This window comes from Lactuca serriola, chromosome 3 (assembly GCF_051521515.1).
Source record: "Lactuca serriola cultivar US96UC23 chromosome 3, Lser_US96UC23_V15, whole genome shotgun sequence".
Classification (NCBI taxonomy): Eukaryota; Viridiplantae; Streptophyta; class Magnoliopsida; order Asterales; family Asteraceae; genus Lactuca; species Lactuca serriola.
This window is the reverse complement of record NC_136410.1, coordinates 21,668,027-21,685,708: the sequence shown is the minus strand read 5'-3', so window position 1 is coordinate 21,685,708 and position 17,682 is coordinate 21,668,027.

Below are 17,682 nucleotides of genomic sequence, written 5' to 3'. Positions count from 1 at the left end.
CATTAAGCCGGTGGAAGGAACTAGATCCAAAGTTATAGGCCTTGATCTGAAGGAATTAAGCACTTAATGAAGAGTTTGGCATTATGTCATAAGTCACGACATGGCATAGGGTTTTCCATGATGGGACGGTGCTCGGAATCGCAACCACTTTTTCATTACCTTCTTACGACGTGACACATGGTGTGCCATGACGTGATGTTGACTTTGACTATGTTGACCGTTAACCTTGTGGACCTTTGACCGTTGACTTTTAACCAGTTTGACTTTGGGTCAAACTTGGAGGATTTTGGTTTTAATTCAGGATTTATCTGTTTTGGTGTTAGCCAATTTGAGGGATTAATTAGTGCAAGGAGTTAGAGTGATGTTGTTTTTCTCTGGTTTTGCAAATTGGGTGAGTTTGTTATTATGTCATGCATCCCATTATATATCCTTTGCATGGTAGGATAGAGGTACTGTTAGACTACAAGTATGCTAGTAGCCTAGGGAAGGTCCTTGTTATACCTTGAAGTTTAGAGAACTCGGTGATTTTATATGCTAGACTGGTAAGGTCTTGATTGTTGATCATATGATTCTGTTTGGAGGCATGTTTTGCAGGATAACTATGGAAGGATAGTTGCCATGGGAATGTACTATCTTGTTTATGCGTGTGTTTTTTATATATGGTTATGGGGGTAATGATAGCTTGGGTCCTATGTAGTCTAAGTTGGATAGCCTGAGAACTCTTGCTCTAATGCTCGATCATGGTGTTCTTATCTGATTGTTTACTCTCGAGTGGATCATTTGTTCGAATGTCTATCTGACCCCTGACTACATACAACTTTATGTCTGGTATGGAGGATCAGGATGTGGCTACTGGAAGTGGAGGTTGAGTTGGGCCCGTTTACTCCCTGGATGGGCCCGTTATTCATGGTTGGGCGAGGTTCATTATGTATTGTTTGACGGGTTCCGTTATATGAGTTGTGTTGGTCCCTTTGCATATGATGCGTGTATGTGGTTAGGAGATTTGGTTGCTCAACGCTAGAGCCGAGATCTTGTGTGGATACATTGTATATATAATGGAACATGTGGTATACTAGCGAACTCATTAAGATTTATCCTTACAGTTGTGAATTAAACATTTTGCAGGTCGTTGGTGAGAAGTGCTCGGCGAGACTATACACATGCATCAAAGATATCCATTTCCATAGTTTGTTAGTTTAAATCTGATAATGTATGACTTCAATCAAACAAATGTTACTAAATGGTTTTTGAAGCAAAGGCTTAACTTTTTATTCTATTTTCAAAATGAAAAATCTCCTTGTAGTTTTTGGGACGTTCCATAGTTGAAGAGTAAACCATGTGGTGATGCTTCCAGGACCTTTCCCCTTAAGCTTCATCTCTAATGGAAGAACTCTGGTGACAATCTTGAACACAAAGTTAAATGACATCTTATCACTCTGCTTATTAAAAGCAGTGGATTTCTTATTTGAGATATATCATATTCGAGATTCTCAAAGAGCTCCGACAAACTCATCTAGAGATATGGAATAAGCTTCTTGTGGGAATAAGCAAGGAACGAGAGGAAGAAGTATTTGAGAGCATGGTGATTAGATTCGGTGGTGTCGACGAAAGCACAGTGTAACATCCCGATCCATGAGATACTTAATTTCTTGAATTTCTAACTTTTAGAAGAGGGTCACGACGTGAGATATGTTGGTCATGACATACGTGATCGTTGACCAGTTGACCTGCATTTGTAGATTTCCATGATGTAAGCACGACCTGGTGACCCAAAACCCTATTCTTAAAGTATTTAATGGATTGAGAGGCTAGATTGCCCATCCTCAGCCTCTCTCACCCTCTAGCATCCTAGAAACCTTGATTACGACCCTCTTTGAGATCCTTGGTCATTCTTGGTGTTTTTCTTGCTTAAAGGAGAATAGAAGAAGAGAAAGAAGTATCATTATCATCAACTCTTTTCCTATTGTACCCTTGTAAGTGCCAAGACTCAAAGTTTATTTCATTTCGTGGCTAGATCAAGGCTTTTGGTCAGATTCCCTTAGGTTCTAGTTACTTGGAGTGAAGAAGATCCATAAACTTAGCGACTTTATGGATTCAAATGGTCTTTTGAGTATCATATGATCCAGATCTGGAAGGTGGTGAACCGTTAGAAGCATACATGAGAACTTGAGCCTCTATTTCTACTTTTGACCTAGAATGGCTTAGGGACATACACGGTGCATGCATGTCCATAAGGAAAACATTTTTATGGACCTTTAGGGTCCCCTTAAGCTTCTCTAAGTGTTGGGTTTGAAGTCTGAACGGATTAAGACCGTTATAACCTTGCATTTGGCTTCAGACCGTTCTCACGACGTGAGACATGAGGTCTCATGACGTCACTGGAATCGGATAAGGTGACTCTCATGATGTCACCAAGGTTTGGTCGTGACGTGAGGCTTGATGTTGGGATTATTGATCGATCTAGCAGGTTGACTCATTCTCCGGGATTCATTTTGATATTTTTTGGGCTTTAGGGCATGTTTGGCAAGGTCTAGACTTGAAAGGGGTAAAATGGTCTTTTACCCTGAGGGAGAGAAGGTTTATTAATTAGGCCATTGATAATGATAAGATGCCTTAATTGCTAATTAAGGTAACTTTTATGTATTTAGTGTGAGGAGCCTTCATATCAACAACTCGAGTATTATATATTTGTCAACGGATTGAAGTGAGTCTTCTCAAAGTACTTGCGGGTCGAAGGTACCAATGTCGGCCCATTGGATTATGTTATAGTAGGCTAAACTCGTGCATGTATTATATGTGTTTTTATGTATACCGGGCGGGGCCTATTGTTCCGGGCGGAGTCCATTGTATGTATGGTATGTGGTATTTTGGGGAACTCACTAAGCCTTGAATTTTCTGTGTTTAGTTTATGTTTCAGGTACTTCCCGTTCATAGGGGAAGAGCTTGGGATGATCGCATCATACACACCATGATTTTTCCGCTTTATTGACTCAGATGTATTTTGGATGATTATTGATACACTATGACTTTCTTATGGGTTTGATTATCACGTTTGGTTGATGTTTATTTAATATAAAATAAAAATTTTGGTTCTGGGTTTTTGGGACGTAACAATTTCGTATCAGAGCCTTGGTTTGAGGGATTCGGGCATACTCTCGGGTGTGTCTGAACTCAAACTGAGGGTTTGATAGATTTTTCATAAAAAGAAATGTTTTAATTAAATGATTTTCTAATAAAAGAATGGGGTGTGGTGCATGCAATCGACCGAGCTCAAGTAAGTTTTCCTAAGATACCTATACATGTTCTATATGATATGCTTTGAATTATGAATTTATGAACTGCATGCTAGACTAGGGCTAAGGATCTGCTCAGGATTTTGCATAGTAGAATGCTTGGAGAGATACCTTTTTATGCTCATTGTATGAGTAGACTTGCATGCTAGTACTGGTTCAGTCAGTGATAGGATGACATGTATAGCCAAGTTATGCTTTGATTTAGATTACTCTATGCTCAAATGTTGTTTTCTTTGTGCTTTTAAGAGTTCCCATTAACATTAGCTAACTAGTATGCGAATGTGATAAGTTACATATTACTGAGATTAGATAATTTTAGAAGGCTAGGTTTAACCCTATTGTGTAGCTCTTGTCTGATTCTAACAGTTGTAGGGTGAGACCTTTCATTCAAAGAGTTATCTAGTGTTGGTGATATGTAATTGTATTCATAAGCTAGGTAGAGGGTGTTAGAGGGATTCCCTTCTGCAGCTAATGGTGGAGAGTGGTGTGGTGGTAGCCCTAGGAAAATCTAGGAGGTGATTCGATGTAGAGAGCTTGCTATGCTAGAGGTCATTTGGATTGATAGGGCAACAACTTAAGGGATTCGGGGTGATCCTTGAGGAATGTACGGATAGATGTGAAGGTAGTATGGGCCCATACTACTGGAATCAGAGGATCTGTACCCAAGTCAAGGAAAGTGACGATGATCCCAGGAAGCTTGTAAAATATGGGATTCTTCGAGTGTGTGTGTATATATATATATATATATATATATATATATATATATATATATATATATGTATGTATGTATGTATGTATGTATGTATGTATGTATGTATGTATGTATGTATGTATGTATATATGTATGTATATATTCTGCTAGTTTGAATGGTTTATTTTCAGTATAGTGGTCACTTGAGGAGGTTCTGGTAGTGGTTCTGATACCGGTGATGGTTTGGGTTTGGGCTCAGGGGTCGGGTTTATGGATGATTAGATGTGGGAGTTCATTTCATCAAAGATTACCCACAATATTCTTGAGTAGAATCCTGTGATCTTCGGTATGGTCAAGGATGGTATCATGGAGATTATGGGTGAGCGCTTGGGCGCTTTTCATTCTAAGATGGTAGCAACGATTGGAGCTCGCACTTTGACTTTCGTGAGTTCCAGGAATGTAGGGATCCGGAGTTCTTAGGGAAGAAGGACCTGATTGCGAACAAGCATTAGTTAGAGGATGTCACGAACGCCTTCCATACTAGTTGTTGCCCCAAGGGGGAAAAAGTCAGACTTGCACCCTGTCTTCTAAAAGACAGAGCTCGAGACTGGTGAGAGGAGGTTGGACACTTTTTATGGCCAAGGCATTTGATTCGATGACTTAGGAGGATTTCTTGATGAGGTTTCGGTCTGAGTTGACACTGATGATTGAGGTCCAACAGTTAGCGAGGGAGTTTTAGGACCTTCGCTAGACTAATGAGACAGTGGCATAGATCATGACTATGTTTCGAGAGAAGGCGTTACTAGTTTCACAGTATCTGGTGGACCAGGAGACGAAGAAGGCGAGATATCATGATATTGAGGAGCAATATCAAAAAGTGTGTGAATAGATATGGAGAAGAAGAGGAAGATTAACCTAGAGCTTGCAAGGTGGGTGGTTATAGTTGCTTCAAGTGTGGCAGGATGGGTCAAATCTGCAAGGATTGCACTGCCGCCACCACTCCCACCCCAAGATCTGGTCTTATTTGCTTTCATTGCAGTCAGAAAGGCCATAATAAGGCCAACTGTCTGAACCTAGCAGCAGCAGGACCAGTTGCAGCAGTAGGACCAATTGCACCACCCGTTCTGGCGACCATGAGGATTACAGATGGCCGTCAGGGCAAGGCGGAGGCACTTATTGTGAGGAGTAGAGCATTTCAGCCGACAGTTGAGGAGGGTCATATAGCACCGGATGTGATGACAAGTATGTATCTTCTCCTTATCCCTTTATTTATTTTGATATTCCTTCTTATATCTATGTTTTGCTTATAGGGTCGTTCCTTGTGAACGATATCTCTGTTCTGGTTTTATTTGATTCGGGAGCTACCCAATCCTTAATGTCTCTTGCGCTCAACAAAAGGTTTGTTGATGCTCCATGGGAGCTGAATTATCCATTGGAGGTCGAGATCGCAAATGATCGACCTGTGTAAGTATCGAGGGTTCATCAAGGATGTATATTACATTTTTTTAGTGAGCGGTACTGATTGATTTGGTTCCTATTCCTCTGCGTGAGAGCAAGGTTATTGTAGGGATGGATTGGTTAATACCCAATGGGGAAATGATTGATTACAAGCATCAGTTGGTACGTATTCGGACCCCAAGTAGGGGAGAGTTAGTGATTCAGGGAGAGGGTGTTCAGCGTGGGTCGGCTCTCTATTCAGCAACCATGGTCAGCCGTTATCTTCAGCATGGTTGCTCTGGATTTGTGGTTTATGTGATGGATACCCGAGAGAAGGATAAGACGACTATGGGTGATGTACCGATTGTAATTTTGACTTTTAAGTTTGACAATTTGGTTGACTATGTACATGTGACATCTTCTACCGTTTGATTAAGATAATAAGGACTAAAACGACATGTCACTTCCCACCTTATGCCCTTATAAAGTACACAAATAAGTTAAGGGTCTAAATAAACAAATTCGAAATATTTTGTTGAACTAATATATAATTTCCCCTCTTATTTACCCTTTACACAATTTTTAGTTTAATTATTTTCCTACTATATTATTCGTTTTTTGCAAGCTGGGTAATACCACATAAACAAGCAACCAACTTTTAAGGAAGAGTGATCCACCATAGATGGTAAAAGAGGAAGATCGTCGGGGAAAAAACAAATGAAGAGAGAGAGAGAGAGAGAGATAGAGAGAGAAAGAGAGAGAACGTCAATGGATTACATGCTTGGTTTTGATGACAATAATCATTAGAGAAGAAACGGTTATGTCAGAAACATGTTATATAACGCATGTAGAAATGGCTTGAAAGGCGGAGAGAAGATTGGTGTCGGTTTTGTATTTTTAAATTTTTAATAGAAAATATTATGGTCAAACTTGATCCTATAGTGATTTAAACAACAAAAGAAGTGTACTTGGAGCCCGACTGGATCGTTGTAATGCAAGAGGAGCTGGTTGAGTTTGAACGAAATAAAGTATGGAAATTGGTACCGAAGCCAAAAGTTCACACAATCGTTGGTACAAGATAGGTGTATAAGAACAATTTAGATGAATCTGGTGTGGTGGTAAGAAACAAATCTAGACTAGTCACCATGGGACATAGTCAACTTGAGGGAGTTGACAACGCTGAAACATATGCCCCTGTAGCAAGAATGGAAGCCATACGCATCTTTCTAGCATATGCGGCTCACAAGAACATCAAGGTGCATCAAATGGATGTAAAAAGTGTCTTTCTGAATTGAGAACTAAAGGAAGAAGTGTACCTGCAACAACCCCCAGGCTTTGAAAGTTTAGAATTTCCAAATCACTGCTACAAACTGGAGAAAGCAGTATACGGTCTTAAGCAGGCACCTAGAGCGTGGTATGAGACTAATTCTGAGTTTCTTGTCACCTCATGATACAAAAGAGGTGTGATTGATCCCACTTTATTTAGACGATCAAATGATAATCACTTGATGCTTGTTCAAATATATGTGGATGATATCATTTTCGGATCAATAGATCAGGGTATGGTGAAGGATTTTGTAAGGCTCATGCAAGTTTCAAATGAGCATGAATAGAGAGATTAACTTCTTTCTAGGACTTTAGGTTAAACAAGTCCCTCAAGGGATATTCATTCATCAAGAAAAGTATACCACTGATTTTTTGAAGTAGTTTTCGATGGACAATTGCTCCTCAGCCAAGGTCCCGATAGCCTTTGGGTATAAGATCTCAGCTGACCCTACCAGAGAGTCAGTTGACCACAAAACCTATTGAGGAATGATTGGGTCATTGGTGTACCTCACTACCAGTCGACATGATATTGTATTTGCAACTGGTTTATTTGCTTGGTACCAAGTTGATCCCAAAATATCACACTTGACCGCAGTCAAGAAAATCTTCAGATATCTAAAAGGGAGCAAAGTTATGGGCATTTGGTATCCCTACGAGCAATGATTTCAGTCTTCAAGCGTTCATAAATGCATATCACGCAGGGTGCAAATTAGATTGTAAAAGTACTTCGGGTGGATGCCACTTCTTAGGAGGAAGATTAGTTAGCTAGTCTTCAAGGAAACAAAACTATGTTTCTTTGTCTACCGCAGAAGCGGAATATGTGGCTGCAATCAGCTGTTGTTACCAAGTCCTTTGGTTGAAGACTCTACTTATGGACTATGGTTATAGGATATTGCGACTGCCCATTTACTATGATTCAGAGAGTGCAATAGCGATTTCAGTTAATCCTATTCATTACTCTATGACGAAGCACATTGAACTACGGTACCACTTCATCAAAGACCACATTCTCAAAGGTAATATCGAACTCATTTTTGTGCCCACTCACGAAGAAATAGATGATGTTTTTACTAATAAACCTGATGCTACAAAGTTAAATGGATTATTGGAAATGCTAGGAATGATGAACCCTGACCCGCAGTTCTTTTTGAATTGACAGGTACCGCAGACCGCTTCAACTCTCAAGGGGTGAATGAATTGCTTCTTTTCTTTTTCAAATCAAAACTCTTGAAGCACTTCCTTCACTACGGTCCTTTCAAACAAATTAATATATCTTTCATATCTTTTTCCAGTATATCTTGTACACTGAAATCACATTTGATCCATATATATTCCTCGGGTCTCTTTATTTCTTTTATTTCTAACCTTCATGATCAAGTTTGTTTTCAGCTAATGTTACCGCACTCATACCGCATGCTACCGCATTTGAATTGAATGAACCTGCAATCATCATTTCTAAAAAGAAAACTTCTTAAATAACTTTGTGTGCTATTCAATGGACTTTAATAAAAACATTCTTCAAAAGATTCATTTTGTCGCACATAACATTTCAGTCCTTTTCAAATAACTTTCCTCTGTCAGATTCCTTTTTCGGATAAAAAAAACGAATAATTTTTCCATAAACGCAATCTTTTTCCTTAACCAGTCATGTCACACAGCCGTTGGATGTCTAATCTGTTTCCACTTCCCCATTTTTCACAACGGATAAACGACTCTCACCCCACGTTCATTCGGCGTGTGATCATGGTTCTACAATGCATTAAATGTTCCTCTTTTCCCGGAAATAATTTAATTTTGATTTTCTTTAATTTTAGCCGATAATGGTAAAAACCCAAGAGTTTTCTCACTTTAACAGCTGTAATTAAAGTAATTCCAATAACTTTTGAAATCATTAGGTATAAAAACCACTAATTCTCTCCAAGATAGCGTTTACGTTATCTGAACTCTCTCGACGAACTTCATCTTCTTCATCTTCTTGCTAAAACATTTTCTACAAGTTCTCAAAACCTTTTGTAACAATGGTGAAGTCTGGAATCTCGAAGAAACAATCAAAAGAATCCGGCTCAGCCTGACCCACCGGTTCCGAATCCATCATCAACGATCAAACACCATCAATTGCTTCAAGCAATTTCAGAGCAATCTTCGAAGATCATCTGTCCTACAACGAAGCTGTCAAACTCATGATCAAGTTCCTACCGTCTCATCCACTGTTTGGTCCTTTCGATTCATTCACGGAGGCTGATCCTTTTTCTGTGTTGTTCAAATGTGCGTTTTTGGTGTTTCGACCTAGCCATAATCTGCAAGAAGTTCATCTTAATCTTGTAGATGATTCTATGGTGGTGTTAACAAAAGAGAAGTTTCTAAATGCAATCAATCTCACAGTTCTTCCAGTAACAAAGTTTTACTCTCCCAACACAAACGATGTGTTCTTTACTCTGTATCAAATGGGTTACCAAAAGAAGCTCAGGGGTGTTGGCAAATTCAAGAAGAACTAATTACCAGTTGTATGGTAGTTCGTGTGCCATTTCGTGATTAGAATTCTCCCGGGAAGGACTGGAGGAACTGACAATATGGGAATCAAGCTATTGGAGATCATATAGAGTATCTACACGGGTAATGCAGTCAACTATGGTCAGATTTTGTGAGATGATTTCTTGCAATACATCTCCAAATATACCCCAAAAGAAGGTTTGACAAAGCTTACTTTTGCTCGATTTTTGTCTCTATGCCTCGTCGATCTTCATAAGGAGGCTAACCTGAGTATGGGCAACGACACTGTAACTCCCGTGTTTCTAGGCTAGGCATTAATATTGACATAATGGTATAGGTTAACCTTTGTAACTCATTTAGAAGAAATGAAAAGGAATTATGTGAATTTTATGTGAATTATGTGTTTTATGCTTAATTATTAGGATTTAATTAATTAAGAATAAAAATGAGCGTCAAAAATAAATATTAGATAAAGCCGATATCTTTACATAAAGTTGTAGTGGTTGAAACAAGGATTTCGGGGATATAAAGAATACCAAAATCCGAGTTATAACGAAGAAGTTATGACCTGTCGAAGTTTCACGATAAACCGGCACGATGCCGAATGTCGTAAAAAATGAGTTTTTTATAAACTACTTTTTAGCCTTAGTAATCTAAACGAAAGTTGTAGTATTCGTTAAACCAAGAAGCTTGATAAAAAGAACGCTCAAATCTGACTTCGTATGAGGAAATTATGATTTTTCGAAGTTTCAGCTTAGCAGTAGACAGCTAAAAAATTAGAATTTTAGATCGAGCGATTTTTAGCCGACACAACCTAAACGAGAATTGAAGGTCTCGTCATTAGTAGCACAACGGTAAAAATTCTGACGAAAACAGACGTCGGATGATGAAGTTATGAATTTTTAACAGATTTCCTGTCCCGGTCTGTTAAAAATAATAATAAAAAAAATTAAAGTCAAAATCAGCCGACGAAGTCTAAACGGAAGTTATAGAGCATAATTTTAGCTATGCTTTCATATAAAGAACGTAAAAAACGGAGCTCGTATGCGAAAGTTATGGATTTTAGAAGTTTTTGCACAAAAATCGAGAAAATTCGCATAGTCACGCTTTTGCCACGTGTCCTCGCCTCGCATGTGCCACATGTCTGAAATTCTAATGAGTCACCTCACATCCGAGACTGCCCCGTGTCGCCCCATGTCCTCTTCTGATTCGACCGAAGCTGAGGTCCAATAGCCATCCGACGCGCCTCGCTTCTGAATCCACCTCGTGTCGCAACCCCTCGCACAGAAGCGGTCCAATCAGAAGCCTCCATTGAGGCCCTCGCACGCGCAGCCCATGTGCGAGCACCTGCGCACCCTCGCCTGCGGACCCCACCTCCCTAGCCGACCTTCGGACCCTATAAATAGAAGGGGTATGCGAGTCTTCTCGGGTAGTTTTGGAGTTTTGCCACTTTTAACCCCTTTTTCCATATTTTCTTCATCTTAACATTCCCCAAAGCCCCGATATCGATTATAAGCCTCGGAATACTCCACGAAGTGACCGAGAAGCCAGGAAAATTTATCTTTTCGGTTTCGAAGCCCAACCCTCGCAGAGTCCGGTTTCTCAATAAAACTCCCGGTTTTGTTAGAAACGATCGTTTTCGGAAACGAATTGCTGCCCGGTTTTCATTAAATCAAGTGAGTGTTTAGTTACTTTCACCTTACACATAGATATGAAGTATTTTACATAAAATACGTGTTGTGTGAATATATATTGTTTGTTTATTTGAGATGGGTGCTGAATGAATGATTTATACATGTTTTTAAATAATTTAAACTATATATGTATTTTTATCTACGAAAAATGTTGGGTAAAACATGGGTAGATGAAATAGTGGGTATGATGAAAGGTGAGTTGGATAAAGGAGATGATCAATAATATTGATCATGAGTTGAGGGTGAGTGGTGAAATTTGAGAGAATCACTTACCCAAAATGTTGGCCCCCGTCATTCAACAGAGTATGGATGACAACAATGGACTATTCTAGACAATCTATGGAACACTAGCAGGCCTGCAACCTGTAGGTGTAATGAACTATATGTTCATTTGATGTACTCTAAAAAAACCTATTGACATGTATTGCAGGAGAGAATACCTGTAAATAATATTGCCGATAAATGAGAGCTATGGACTTAGCACATGTTGAATAAACTTTAGCAGCTATGGAATTAGTGTCCGTTGTATAATCCCCGGTCACGAGGTGACTTTGTGTCTATTCCTTAGGATAAATCCTTAGGAAGGTGTGATAGTTGATTCTTAGGATAAACCCTTAAGAAATAAATAAAATAATGGGGTTTGGAGTAATTCGGTTGATTGATTGATGTTTAAACATAATAAATTTATGTATTGTGGGTTGAAAACCCTATATGCTCACCAGGCTTCCAAGCCTGACCCACTATGCTGTTTATATTACAGGTAGAGGACCCCGAGCATAGTCGGATGATGATGATGATGAGTGAATTTTGGATTATAGGCCAGTAGTTAAATTTTGGATTATAGGCCAGTAGTTACAAATAACTGTCGTAAGGCTTATAATGTCTTGTTTATGCATTTGATCTGTATCGGAACATGACATCCCGAGATTTTGATATAAAAGGAAATGATATATTTCTTAAAGAAAGGTTCTGACAAACTTTTATCATATTTTGTTTTGGGGACCAATTCCGCAACATCTTTTATAAAGATTTCTCTGATTTGATTTTAAAAAGCATAAATTAAATCCGTCTTTTCTGGCTGAGAAATTAGGGGATGTCACAGACACCAACCTCTTTTCTACCTGCGATCTCAAAAGGTATATTGCTTCTAAATATCAAACTATCTTCGATCCTATTTGTAGACCGCCCATGTATATCTTAGAGTCCATTGGACTCACTATGGTGGAGGTGGCTGACCACATCATGGCTATGAGTGATATTGCCCTATATCACTCTTCCCCACCTAGACCCAGTCAGCCCACCACAACATAGGACCCACAACCTACCACAGACCAACATCCTAAACCAAAACCCAAATGAGTCAAGTCTCTTGTTGTCCAAAGAAAAACTCCCAAGAACATTGTCAAAAAGGGAGTTTATCCCTTGAAGAAAAGAAAAGCTAAAACCGCAGAGCCTACTTCTACGGCTGCGGTTCATGACATTCTTGTGAAAGTGTTTGATGAACACCAATGTGAGCTTTTCGAATCACAAGATGTGCTTAGAAGAATGAAACTCAGTTTAACTCCCATTCATAGACAAACGTGTACCATGGCACATACCGAAGTCTCTCAACAGACTCTGGTAGCTATTCGAGTCACTGTAGACTCTCCCTCTAAGACCCAATCTCACCAGTCAGATACAGTAAGTGTATATGTTTCATCTCACAATAGAGACATGCCCCCAATTGGAACCAAAGTGGATCCAATTGTGACGAGTCTCCCTAAGGTCTCTAAGGCATCAAGTTTGCATGTTTTTATACTGAGGAGTTGAACTCCATTTTACTTCGTATCTCACAAACACTTCATACACTAGTTACACTGCAGGGCACTTCTTTCTTAGTGCTTGTTGGAATGAGCCGAGGCCATACTTGACTTTAGGTCAAGGAGACCAAGGAAGCTGTGGAAATCTTATTCCATCGACATTATGATCAAGCGGTCTAGGCGTGGGGAGCACAAATGTGCAAGGAACCACGAACCCGAGGGACACCTCGACGAATCAAGGAATTGACGGCTATGCATCATATGATTCTTGGACCCGTTTTTGTCCAACTACGAAGTCTGGAATAAGAAAGTTTGAGGCTTTCAAGAGGGTTATGCAAGCACGAAAGGCGTAACAAGTGTAACAACAAAAGCAGAAGGAGGAAACCATTCACACTGTGGCAAAATATTGGGCTGACTTCATCGCAATGCGAAAACGGTTCATGAAATTCTTTCCATTCAACAATGGATGTCCACCATGAAGGAAACTTTTCAAAATGCTCATCAAATGGAGAAAATTTTTTGCACCTCAAATCCCCCTCCAAATGCAGAAGATCACGATTCAAACGAAGATGAAACCGCAATTGAAATAAGCTCAACTCCTATGTTTGGGATTGATAAAGACAACTTTGATGATGTTCAACAACCCCTTCCCTCAGATGACTTCATAATGGTGCTAGAGGATGAAGAATCGAGTAGATCCCAACAGTCCACCTCCAAGCCAAAATAAAAGAAGAAGAAGAAAATTGCGGTCTCCAGGAAAGAATTCCTCAGCTTACAAGCTAAGGTTGATCAGATTCTTACTGTAGTATCTCCTCAAGCACCGCAGAATGCTGAAGTCCCAACACTGCAGTAATTGGTTGAAAGAATAGAAGTATTAGAAACAAGAGAAAGGCCGAATGCTCAACAAATTCTTATTCGACTTGAAATAGGAATCATGGATTTTTGACAACCGCAAAACTGCAGATCACAAGGAGTTCATGTCAACAACTGAAAAACTCAAGGAGGTAACTGAATTGAAGAATGACCTCAATCAAACTCTTGACAAACAAGCTAGTCATTCCAAGCAACTTGTTGAGGAAAACCACACCGTATACGAATCAAGGCTTGCGGTTCTACAAAACACAATCAATGGACATTACCATTTCCCCAAACTCCAAGTTCTTTCCGGTATTTCAATCTTTTGATTTAAGTCTTCTAGATGAAAATAGACGAGTGCCTAAACCTCTTCCATGCCAAGCACGGTTCCGATTTCGAGAAAATCTGGTCTAATGATAGACCAGATGGGGTCAAAAACTACATAGTGAGAGTTTTTGAAGGTTGAGTTCTATCAGTATACCTTGACCAGAAGGGGAGATGAATACATCTGAAATCAAGCAGATTTTGTGAATATGAACCCTGAGGAAATATTCTTCATAGCTTGAGTGTTTTAGATTAAAGCGGAAAAGCATCCTAAGATGAAGGTTGCTTATGAAAAAGCTTGTGACTTTCTCAAGGCACTGATCTGCGATTTTGGAAAGATTGATGTAGAAATTCGTCCAGTCCTTTCCAAGAAATTTGATTTTCCTAAATTTGACTTTGTTCCAACATACACTAACAAGTTTCAAGAAATGTCACTTGGAACAACTAACTACCCAGAGCTAGGAGTTGTACACAAAAGAGCTCAAGATGGTCCCAAATACTTCATTCCAGTTACCGTAATCCGTTGACTCACCAAGAAACAACTTGAAATCACGTTGGCTTCAATGCAAAAATCGAAGCACACTACGGAGGAAGTCGAATTTGAGATAACAAGGAGAATTCAGTGGTTATTTGAACTCAGAATATTCTGGTGGATTCTCATCTGGTTCCTCAAGTTGAACAAGTGAAGATAGATACCTAAGAGTTCACTTTAGGGTAAATTGTTGATACAAAAAGTGAAACTCTTTAGTTGAGGAACTATAGTCTGGATTGTTGTTGATACCGAATAAGAAGTTGACCACCGATGTTGGAGAAAGCCTTTTGTGAACCGCAACCACAACCGCAACCGCTACCGTAAAGATGAATGATGAATGAAGACTTTGAAGTTACTTTACTGACTTAGTGTGTTTACTCTGTTTTTTCCATTGAACCTTGCATGGTTACAACAGTCAGTAGAATAGTATGTTTTTATTACCAATGTAACTTTTCGGGACTCTATATATAGAGTTTCCCTCATCATGTAACGTTACCCACTTCCATAACTATTATCAAAATACAAAGATCATTCATCTCTATTCTATCTTAACTGATAATTTGAGTTCCTCTTCACTTTAAGTTGATCACATTTATTAACTTGTGTTTGCATGTAATCCTTGTTATGAATCAACTTGGTGTATACTTGATATAACTTGTTGTCATTTATATTTCCTTTATATTTCTGCAATCTAACATTTCTAACTTATTATTGTTGAGGTAACAAAGATCATTGAGATTAACTTATTCTGCAACTTATTATCTTGTACTAATGTTTGTTCAAGTGTTCTTCAAAAGATTTTTCTCTCAACAATGTAAGACCGGGATTTGGCCCTCGACACTTCATGTAAAGACCATGGTTTGGCCCACGGCAGGAAATTATTATAAGACTATGATTTGGCCAATAACATTTTTTTTCTTTTGTGTGGTATATGGTACTGTGGGGAACGTACTAAGCTTTGTGCTTATAGTTTATGTTTATGGTTTTATGTACTTCAAGTTCAAAAGGGAAAGGCCCGACATGATGGCACAGCATCCTCCCCTCAGATTTTCGACATTAAAAATACTTGTACCCTGATGTTTGAATATTGTAATAATTGATTGTTTTGGTACAATCAATGAATGAAATTAATAGTTTTGGTAGTCGGATGTGAAGAAAAGACATATGATTAAGAGGGAGGTGGTGGTTGCCAACAGTGGTTGTCTGATGGCCAAATTTTTGCTTCAAAGGGGGAGGTTGTTTGAGGAAGATAAAGAGTGTTGAATATATATATATATATATATATATATATATATATATATATATATATATATATATATATATATATATATATATATATATATATATCCTCCTTAATAAATAAAGAACCTTTTGCCACATGTCATCTTCTCCTTTACTTAGACACATGTCATTTTCTAGAATTTTTTTATTTTCTATTTTCCATTTGTCATTTTATTGTATTTTTCATTTTATTAAATTAACATTCCACGTTTTTTGTAACGCCCCGATTCTCAGGTATTGCTTAAATAAGATTTATTGGGTTAAGCTCTACTCGACGAGTTGGTTGACCTACTCGTCGAGTAGCAGCGGGTTGGGATCACATGTTAAGTGACCTACTCGATGAGTCCATATTGGGACTCGGCGAGTAGGAGCTGGTAGATGAACCGTAAATCTCGGGGTTTGCACCCCTATTTAAAGAGACCTTAGCCTCCCTTGGGCCTCTTTACAGTTCTAGAGAGTCCTGAGAGTCCTTACACGTGTGTGGGTGCCTTGGTGTGGTGTTTGAAGCTTGGAAAGAGAATCTTGGAGGAAGAAAGCTAAGAGTGAAAAGGAATTGAAGCAAGGAAGGCGTGGGAAGCAGGATTTACCTCAGCTAGCATCCTTTGGAGGTATCAAAGTGCCATCCTTACTTCCCTTTTTCCCCTTTGTTGGGTTTCTATGGCTTTTTATGGATTTTCAAGTTGGTATGATGAGCTATGGGCTAGATCTGAAGTTGTAACTTTAGATATGGACCCTCCTTGGATTTTAGAAGCATAAAGTCACAGTTTTGGTTGTGATTGAGGTCCCTCTTGGGCATGAAACCCCATTAACAACTTAGATTTGGCATTTGGAGCCTTTAAGACCATGCATGCACATAAAGTTTGCAACTTTACGTGATAAGCATGCCCTAGAAGCTTGGATCTGTGATTTGGAGCCGCTGCATGGCTCAAAACAATTCTGTATGGAAAGAGGACTGAATGGACTCGGCGAGTCACATGAAGATGGCCGTCAACTCGACGAGTTGGATGAACAAATCGACGAGTCCGATGAAGATCGTCATAAGACTCGACGAGTTGAAGAACAACTCGGCGAGTCGGATGAGTTTTCTCTTGGATATGTATGAGTGTGTATCCGTCGAGTTGCAAGGAGGGAACTCGACGGGTGGCCTTAAAGTCTGATCGAGAATCGAAGGAACTCGATGAGTCACTCCGATGACTCGGTGAGTTGGAATGTGCTTCAGGGAACTCGACGAGTCGAGGTCAACATGGACAGTTGACCTTGACTGAGGACTTTGACCTTGATCAGGGGTTGACTAGTGGGTTATGGGGTACCTTATAAGGTTAAGGACTTATGAGTACATTGTACTATGATCATAGGTGGTGGAGCCAGTGTCAGGTGATCCGAGGGTTGGACTGTATCTTCCGAGTCGAGATTTGCAAGGTGAGTTATCCTCACTATATCGATAGGGTCTACGGCACCAAGGTCGGCCCTTTAGTTGTTGATGTTATGGTATGCTACATGTGATTATGATCTATTAGATCGGAATCATGGTAGAGAGTATGTTATGCTCTTATGATCCGTAAGGATTAGTATGTTAGTGACCTGCTAGGTCGGTATGTTAGTTATGAGAAAATTCTACGATTGATGATCAGTATGATAGATATGTTTGATGTTGTATATGCCAGTATGTGATAGTTATGCGCACATGGTTATTTGCTTGCTGGACGGGTTGAGGCGGTCCTGCTTTGTGCTAAAGGCCAACATACCCTATGAGTGATCTGGGGAGACTGCAGGCCCACGAGGCAGACCAGTCATGCCGATTGTCACAACTAGGAATTTGAAGCCTTGTAAACATTGAACAATGATAACAAATGTGAACCAACAATGTGAAAGCATGTAAGATGCTTATTCAATAACAACAAAATTTCAATCAAACACTTCATACATGCACTGCAAATAGCCAACAAATAATTGGAAACCC